The sequence below is a fragment of the Gracilinanus agilis genome, chromosome 2, assembly GCF_016433145.1.
Source record: "Gracilinanus agilis isolate LMUSP501 chromosome 2, AgileGrace, whole genome shotgun sequence".
Lineage (NCBI taxonomy): Eukaryota > Metazoa > Chordata > Mammalia > Didelphimorphia > Didelphidae > Gracilinanus > Gracilinanus agilis.
In genome coordinates, this window is record NC_058131.1 from 146324779 (window position 1) to 146334958 (window position 10180).

A 10180-nucleotide genomic window follows, 5' to 3' on the forward strand; every position below is an offset into this window, starting at 1 on the left:
TGACAAAACTAGTGGAAATGCGCATCGGCCAAATGTGGGGGGTGGAGTGCGGGGGGGGGGGGGGGTTGAAGGGGAAAGGTGGAGCATGAATCATGTAACCATGTTAAAAATGAATATTAATAAATGTTAAAAAAAAGTGACTTTAACCTCTTATAGGTTCTAATCTCAGAGTTCTTTTGAGCTATTTTGTGATTAAGATCCTCAGTCATAACCAGCTAGATAAGTCTTTAGGCATCTGGAATCCTTATTGAACTCCTTTTCTTCTACTTCAACTGACTCTGAATACAGTCTAACTCTTTTAGCTAGGTAAGTAAATTCCTTTAAATTGCCACAATGTCACCAGTTACTTACTACCTGGGTCCATGCATATCACTTAAAGAATTCATTTAGCCAGCCTGAGGGTAAGGTCAAATTAATCATTTTTTTTGTTCTGTATTGCTGCCAGCATCAACATCACTGCTCTCCATATAAAGATTTCAGATTATATTGATTTACTAAATTTCAAATGACTCTTTTGGGCTTCCTACTGCAGAAAGCTTGCTTATTTAGTCCATCTTACAAAACTTCATATTTGTAAATCATTTTTAAGATAAGTGACTTCCACATAGAGCTCAGCTTTTTCATGCCATTAGCTTTTAGATTTAATTTCAGAAATCCCAAGTTATTGAGTGAAGACTTATCTAGAATGTCTGTTATAAAGCAGGTACATAATCAATGTTTGTTGTATTTAGAGCCTGTCATACTCTATTCATTGACTAAGTACAGCATCACCATCATCATCAAAGTGTTTTAAAGAATTTGTTTTGTATTGTGCAAAGTATGCACCTGTATTCTAAAGGTTGCAATGCAATAGTGAAATTGGGAATAAAGGTATTATCTCCAGAAAAAAAATAAGGAAGCCAAGCCTAAGAAAGGTTAAATGAATTGTCCATGTTTTAATAAGTTTTGGAGTTAGGATTCAAGCTCAGGTCTACTATCTCTAAATCTAATGTTATTTATGAGGAGGAAAGTAATGTTGACATCCCCATATTACAGATTGTAAAACTAAGGAATCAATACCAAATTTTCTCTCTCCCTCCATTCCTCCCTTCTTGAGATGATAAGCAATCTGATATAGATTTTTACATGTGCAATTATGTAAAACATTTTCCCATATTAGTCATTTTCTGGAAAAGAACTCAAACAAAGAAAGAAAAAACCAAAACCAGAAAAAAAGAAGAAAGGAAATGAAATATAGGATATTTTGGTCTGCTTTCAGATTCAATCAGTTCTTCTCTGGAGACAGATGGTGTTTTTGGTCATGAGGGATTATCATGAACATTTTTATTTTTAAAAAATTCAACTACATACATAAGGGATAAAGGAGATAAAAGTTACACTACATCTTATATGGAAATAATCTGAAAGCTTTACTGGACCAAAAAATAAGACACTCATTGCTGTGAAAGAGTTCTGGGAATTTTAGGGAATTGACAGCTCAATATAAGTAAAAAATGAGGTTGAACAGCCAGAAAAGTGAATTCGACCTTGGCTGCATTAAAAGAGACACAAGATCCAGAACAGTAGAAGTTATAATGTGCTTGTAAGACTGTATCTGGAACACAATATTCTGGTGGTTTTCTGGACTACATGTTTTAGTGAAGACATTGATAAACTGGAGAGTTTTTATATGGGGGTGAACAGGATAGTGAGAGTCCTGAGAACCATGCCCATGAGAAATAATTAAAGATTGCTTAGCCTCAAGTAGAGAAAACTTAGAGGGGAGGGGATAATAGATGATAACTGTCTCCAAATATTTGAAGGAATATTGAATTTATTTATTTTGCTAATTTTAAAGTGTCAGAATTATGAATTCTAGACAGGCAGATTCTGACATGACAGCAGGAAAAAAAATTCCTAGCAATTAGAACTATCCAAAAGTAATCTTGGCTGCTTGAGAAGAAGGTAAATTTCCTCTTAGAGGGAAGGCTTAATGATCATTTGTCAGGGATATCATAGAAAGGATTCCACTTCAGATACTGTTTACATTAGATGGCATTTGATAATATTTCCAACACCAATATTAAGTGATTCTAACAACCTTCCTTAAGTGAAACCATCCCAAAATGGCAAGAGTAGTTGTTAATTCCTACTAAGTCCTGGAAAGCCTTTGGAAAATGGTGGTTGGCATGACCAAAGTAGTAGTAGTAGTAGTAATAATAATAATAATAATAATAATAATAATAATAATAACAACAATAAGAGATGAAGTCGAATGTTTATGGGACACTTTTTCATAGTGCAGTAAGGGTCAGGGTAACATAAAATACATTTTGACTAGAACAGCAGGATGTTTATTGAAGCATTTCACTTGCAAATCTTTAACCCTCTTGTAAAAATAAGAGAACACTAGTCCTAACACCAAGGAGCTCCATCAGATTATAAACAAACTGTTTGAATTAGCAAGTTTTTTGGAATTTTATGTTTTTGATATCTCTTATTACATATTTTGTTGTCCTAGCAATATGTCTAGTTCCTAACAATAATACTTATTGCACATTCAGACAGATTCTCCACAATTTCTCATATATTTTTGGTACTAAGGAAATAGTTCATCGGATTAAAGGTGGAAGGAATCTCCTGCAGCATTTATTTTGGCTCTCTCTTTCATAGATGAAGAAACTAAAGCATGGAAAAATAAATTATTTGTCCAAAGTCTAATAGCTAGTTAGTGGCAAATATGGGAAGAGAGCATAGATTTCTATTTTTCAATCTAGGATGATTTGAACTTTGCCTAGTCATCTCCCATTTGATTGATAAGTCCTCTGATATAAAGTCTACCTAAGACAAGATGCCCTACCTATTACATTCATCTGTTTTGCTTGTCAGGTGACCAGAATGAAAAAAAAAGATGGGAACTTATCTAATAGTCTTTGACTCTATGCTATTTATCATTTTTATCAATAGATGTGGATAAAAGTAAAGAAGACATTCTTATCAAAGTTGCCAAAGATGAGATGGATAGCTAATATATTGGACAATAGAGTCATGATATAAAAACCATTTGATGGGGAGGAGTATGAACTTAAATCTAATAAGAATAATTTAATAGTTATAATTGTAAAATATTGCATTAGGGTAAAAAAACCAACTTCACAAGTATAAAATGGGGGAGGCCTGAATAGATAGCAGTTGTTCTCAAAAATAACTGGTGGTTTTATTGGACTACAACATCAAAATGAGTCAACGTTGTTGTATAGCAGCCAAAAGAGTGATCTTGGACTACAATAAGAGGAATATTATTTCTAGAAATAAGAAAGAAACAGGAAAGTAATAGATCCATAGCATTCTTCTTCTGGAATAGTGTGTCCAGTTCTTGGCACCACAGTTTAAGAAGGAAACTGATAAGCTGGAAAATGCTCCATGATTGGCAATCAGGATGATAAATTATCCTTAATCTATATCTATAACAATAGGTTGAAGGAATTAGACTTGTTTAGCCTGGAAGAAAGAAGACTTGGGGAGGACATGATAGCTTTCTGCAAATACTTATAAGGATATCATATGGAATTGGTAATAATTTGTTCCACTTGGGCACAGAAGTCAGAAGCAGGAACCATGAATAAAAATTACAAAGAGAAATATTTAGGCTAAATGTCAGGAAGAACTTCATAAGAAGTTACATTTGTCCAAAAATATAAGTGGTTTCTTATACATAGGCAGCAGATTCCACCTCCTTAAAGGTCTTCAAGCAAAGACTGGATGACCATTATATCACAATAGTAAATTCTTGAATGTCTAGGTATACATGGTTCCTGAAGTACCTTCCAAATGAAATTCTTCAACTCTTCCCTTGGTTTATTATACTTTAATTGTCAAGGATTATATAAGATAGTGATCTTCTACATTTTCCCTCACAAGAATAGTTGGAAGATAATGTCAACACTCAATTCATTGATGCTACTGGATTGGGAATGATTGGTACAAACAATAAATGAGGAATTTTCTTTGCCACTAATATTAATGCTTCTTTCTTTCTTTCTCTTTTCCAATGCATTGATTTGTTGTTCTTTATGCACTGAATGTGAGTAAGCTCTTATCTCAAACTTGACAGCATTTCAAATAAGTGATCACAGGCTTGGGCAGTACCCATACTTAAGCATAGTGAACACAGTGATGGAATTGGAGTCAAGAAAATCCAGGTTTGAATCTTATCTCTGGCAGTTACTAGCAATTTAACTATGGTTGTCCCTTCCTCAGCCACTCTCAGCTTCATTTTCCTCATCTGTAAAAATGGAGGAGGTGATGACAGGCTCCTCAAAGTCTACCTCACAGGATCATTGTATAGATAAAATACGATCATATATGTAATAGCACTTTGTAAATCTTAAGGTGTTGTATAAATGTTTGCTGTTACCATAACTATTTTTTAACCCTTACCTTCCGTCTTGGAGTCAATACTGTGTATTGGCTCCAAGGCAGAAGAGTGGTAAGGGAGGTAATGGGGGTTAAGTGACTTGCCCAGGGTCACACAGCCAGATTTGAACCTAGGACCTCCCATCTCTAGGCCTGGCTCTCAGTCCACTGAGCTACCCAGCTGCCCCCTATAACTATTATTAATATTTTAAATAACATATGATTAACTGAAGAAAGAACAAACTGTGAGTAAAATTCAGTCCACAGGCCCTGAGATGACCCTCAGTTTGTAGAAATGTTCATCAAGGGAGCATACATAATAGGAAAAAGAGAGAAAGTGAATCACTCTGGATAGTTAGCCATACTAATGTCCTCTATCCAAGTCTAGAGAAATATGTCTTATATATACTGTTAGAGATTTAGACACTTGCAAATCATTTACTCTAAATTCCTTTTTTTATAGATGAGGTTGTTGTTGTTCATTCTTTGTTTTCGAAGAAGAAAAATAACATGATCATGAAAGATGTCTCTTGATTTGCTATTAAATTGGATTTTAGTGAGGCAGAGTTGCACAATCATCAGCCTCACTCTTCCAGAGTCATCAAAGTTCAGTGGCAAGACAAAAGTCGGAATGACCTCAATGGCCCAGGATGTTTAGGATGACCCTGGCATTCTTCATGACTGTTGGAACAAACTGTTCTCATCTGCCCATTTCACAGTGTGGAAGTCTTCACATGCTGGGGGTAGACATCTCTGTGACTCACCAATTGGTTTGAGATTTGTTGTTCATAATCAACCTGATTTAGATGGTTTTAACAGAGTAGGGCTGCTGTTCATGCTATAGCTACTTGGAGCCACAGGTGAGATCTAGGTGTCAGGTAGACCCCAAGGGGGGATAAGTAGCCCTAAAAAGGACTCAGCAAGCCCTCACACCACAGATGCTAGTCCTCCAGAGGGAAACATGACCTGCTCAAGAATAAGTAGTGCTGTTTTTATTTGAAACCAGATACTTTCATAGGAAGGAGAACTTCTTTCTGCATTTTACAAAATATATGTTTTGTTCACTTTTAGTCCATGTATTGAGAATTCAGGATCTCAAAAGATCCTTAAGAGAAAGTTCTTTAATTCTCTAATTTCTTCGTCCACTTGAGTGGTACATAGATAGGTAGCATAAAGTCAATAAAAAAAAGTTAATAAAAGATCAGAAATGTAGTGTGCCTTGACTGCAACATTTAATCACTCTGGGTCTTCATTTCTTCATCTGTAAAATTTAAGGAATGAACTGATTGACCTTTAAGGCCTTTTTGTTTCTGTATCTATGATTTTATCAATTCTAAATCTAGAATTCTTTCTCCTCTAATGAACTGTCACTCTCTACCCTTGTCCCTATTCCCTGGGACAAAGCAATTAAAGAATTCAAGATCCTCTTTAGGATCTTTTGAGATCCTAAAGTCCTAAAACTCTTAGGTCTAGTATAGAAGTATACAAGATATGTAGTAACAGAAAGACAATCTAGTTCTGGTGGAAACAATTCAAAAATCTTGGTTTCAAAGGATATCAATTGCAAAGCCATTTCTAATTGTAGACTTTAGTACAGACACTATCCAAAAATGACATTAACTGATTTTTTAAAATGCCTTATTTTCTGAAATTTTATTCATTTGAGCTGAACTTTCAAAAGGCTAATAAGTATTTTATTTTCCCAACTACAGAGATTGGTGACTTTATGTCATTCTTTTTAATTTTCATTCTTATCTAAGTTACATCTCATTAATCAGAGCTTAACCAAATTTCATAAGCAAATAGCAAAACTCTGGTTATGGGGAAGATAAAAAGAGAGATGAGAACAAAACTCACAGCTCTGGGTACTTCATACTCAAGGCAAAAATCAATTTCCCTAACTTGAATTATGCTCCAAAAGGTAAAATTTAGAGTGAAACAAGACAAAATTTTTTGTCATTCAGCCATGTCTGACTCTGTGTGACTCTGTTTGAGGTTTTCTTTTAGCAAAGACTCTAAAGTAGTTTGCTATTTCCTTCTCCAGCTCATTTGACAGATGAGGAAATAAAAACAAATACAGTTAAGTGACCTGCCCAAGGTTACAAAGCTAGTTAGTGTCTAATGCCAGATTTGAACTCAAGAAGATGAGTCTACCTGACTCCATGCTCTGCACTTGTCTATTGTACCACCTAGCTGCCCCAAACAAAATTTAAGTATTGAAAATTCAAAGGTTTTTTGCTAGGAACTCTCTTTTGCCAACTATGTTAGTTTGCATTAACAGTCATATGAGCTAAAAATCAACCATTGAAAAATCAGGTGGCAATCCTACTACCTAATGTCTAATATGGAAAACCATAACTAAAACCAGAGCTCCTAAATATTAAATAAGAGATAAAATAACTTTCTTGTATAGCTAAGTTTGAACAAATTAAAGATTAAAGTTCCTGTTTTCATTTCAGAATGGAAAGCAATTACAGTTTTTCCCATTTCTGTTTCTGAAATAAAGAAAACCTTTCCATCTTTCCTAACATGGTCACAGGGTGATGGTTGGGGCAGTAAACAAGGTAGCAATTAGTAATAAAGGCTCTTTATTTGTCCTATCCTCAGACATTAATACCATTCTAGCAGCAGACAGGAATATTTGTTACTCATCCTTTGCCCTTTTAAAAAGCTATCAGAGATTAGGGTCAGTCCTTGATTACTCAACTTCTTCATCTGGAAAGACCCATTTTGAAGGTCAATAGTAATTGTTCTTATTAAACAGATCAAATTCCAAATAGCCTGTGTATTAAATCCATGAATGACTCAGATTTTCCTATTTCAAGAGAAATTTGTAGATTTGAAAGGGGCTTTCCAAGGTCATCTAATGTGTCCTTTTAATTCCAAATTGAATTAACACTAGACTAATAATTAGTCTAGGACAACTTGTCATCAGTCACTGAGATGAAATACTAAAAGCAGTATCCATGCAAGAGTTCCTAGACACATACCTCGGCACACACACACACTGAATTTGTTTGGAGTGGGTAGCTGTGGAATAGTTGCTGGTGCTTGCTGATACATAAGACAATTCATAGTCTTTAGGTTCCTGCAAAAGGACTTGGGCAATGATGCAGCATAGGTGGCAAGTCTGAGAGTCATAGCCAAAGAAAAGATAGTAGATGGAAAGAATAGCATAAAAAAATTGGGAGCCCAATTAAGTGGTCTGGCAGATAACATTGGTTCAAGCAGGATAATAATCCAGGGCAAAGTGGTCAATCTTTACAGAGAGGGGAAGACAGATACTAGAGGGATAAAGCAAAGTCTAGAGTCCAATAGGTCAGAAGAGCAGAAAGAGAGGTGTTCTGAAACATAATTCATGAATTCATAGTTTAGAATTTGAATTTCTTATTTTGAAATGTCTCTCTTTTTCTATAGTCTATGATAGCTATTTGCTAGAAGTGGGTGACCATTGGTCCACAGTTATTATTGATGAGGACCAGAGGGAAGTCCTGCAGAGATATCCTGTTCATGACTGAGGAGGGAATAGTGGTATTTTTATTGGATTTTGAAGACTTTTCAAAAGAATAACAAAATATAGTTTTCTTTTTGGGACAATCAAAAGGTGCAACAAAGGGGATAGTGGCTTGGAGATAGAAAATGGAAAGAAAAGCAAGTAAACCTTTTTAGCTGGGGTATAAAGTATGTGGAAGAGTAAGCCTATTCAAAAGGCTAATGTCAAACCACAAAGAGTTTTAAATGCAAACATAAGTTTGCATTTTTTTCTAGATTCATTAGAAACGCATTGAAGCATAAAGAATGTGGGGGAATGCCATTTTCAGATTTGTATTTTATAATTATGAATCACAAAGCAAAAAGAAAAATGAGACAGTTCTAGGTGAGGGATAATGAGGGGCTATACTACAGTAGCATCCATTTAAACACAGAGTGTCTGGGAGACAGATTCAAGAAATGTTGTGGGATATCAACAAAACATAGAAACTGATAGGATGTGAGAACTGAGAAAACTTGAAGGATGATACTACTCTTGATAAAAATGGGAAAATTAAGAAAAGGGCTAATGACAGAGGAAAAAAACTAGTTTTAGTTTGAATTTGCTGAGTTTGAGATGCCTATAGACTACCCAGATAGAGATGGCTGGCAGGTAGTTTGTGATGTAGGACTTGAGTTTAGAAGAGGAAAGAAGAATAAACATATAGATTTGTGATTCATCTCCATGGAAATAAAAATTGAATCTCTGTGAGCTAATGAGATCACCAAGAGAGAAAAGAAAGAGAGAAAGGGAAAAGGTCAAGACCAAAGTCTTGGTGTATATTTATATTTAAGGGATAAGACATAGAGAATGACCCCATAGAGAAGACTAAGAAGTATGAGGAAGATCATGAAAGGACAATTGCATAAAAAACCAGAAGAGAATATCCAAGAAGAGGGTGGTGATCAGCAGTGTCAAACACAACAGAGAAGTTTTGAAAGATGAGGACAGAAGAAAGGCCATTGGATTTAGGAATTTACATGTTGTTGGTAACCTTGATCAGAGCAGTTTCAGTGGTGTCGTAGGCTAAGTGACCTCTGAGGTTGCAATTCTAACCAAATTCCTTTCTGCATTCTCCGTAATGGAAAACTACTGATGTATTAGGTAGATATGATTATGGTAAGTATATGATCCATACTTCAAAGCTCTCTCCCCTTTTCAGGTTATTTATCAGTTCATTCCACATCTGTAAGCCCACTTGCCATCTGAAGCCCAGTGTTTCAAAGGATTCACAGATCTTGTTAATGTTCATGTAGTTGTCCAAAGAATGCTTTTCTAAGTACCTATTGTAATAGGCAAATTTATAAATTAAGATTTAGACATTTAGGGTAAGATAACAACCAGACTTAATCAGGCAAGGCTGGAGGGTTCCAACCATGGAATGGTGAGAAGGGAGTTTTTTTCTGGAATGACTCCATTGTGGTTGAGGCAGTTAGAGGTTTATCTGTCTCAGTGAAGAGCCCAGGAAAAGTGGATTTGTCTCCCTGAAGAAACAGGGAGACAACATGGAAATTCAGGTAGGGCAACAAGACCAGACTTGGGTGGTGGACATACCAGGCTGGTTCAGCTCCCAGTCTACCTTTTGTGGATTAATTGCTGAGGATCCTAGAAAGCTGTGAACAATCACTGAAGCTGAAGTAGACCCAGTTGTGAGACCATCACATCCCCTTCTAACCTCCAAACGCTGGACCTGATGGTGTAGATTTTGAATCCATTTCCTGTCCCTGAAGTCTGTCCATAGATATCTGGGGTAGTGTGATCTATCCCTACAAGTCTTACCCTTAAAATCATTATTAAACTGTGTTTTATAACTTCCTTTTGTTCCTTCTCCACAACCCAAAAGACCCACTATAGGAATCACTGGCAGAGTTGAGCTGGATGACAGTTGGTCTCAACTGTCAACACTCATTTCCCAAGTCCTGTGGGATTCCCAAGTTTGTGGAAGTGGGTGTGATTCCCCATTTGTATTTGCTTAAGGCAATTATCCCTCTTCACCCAAACATTCCCCATTCATCCCTTTCACCCACTATTACCCCACTGTGTGTTTATTTACATACTTCACTATGCTAACTAAATAAAGCATGGTTGATCATTGGACTTGGAGATAGAGGATCTGGAATCTAATCTTGCTTTAGTCCCTTAACTAGCTTCATGATCATGAACAAATTATTTAATCTCTCACAGTCTTTATTTCCTACTCTGTAAAAGGAGAAACAGAATTCATTCTTCTTTTGAGTCATAATTACTGTATGA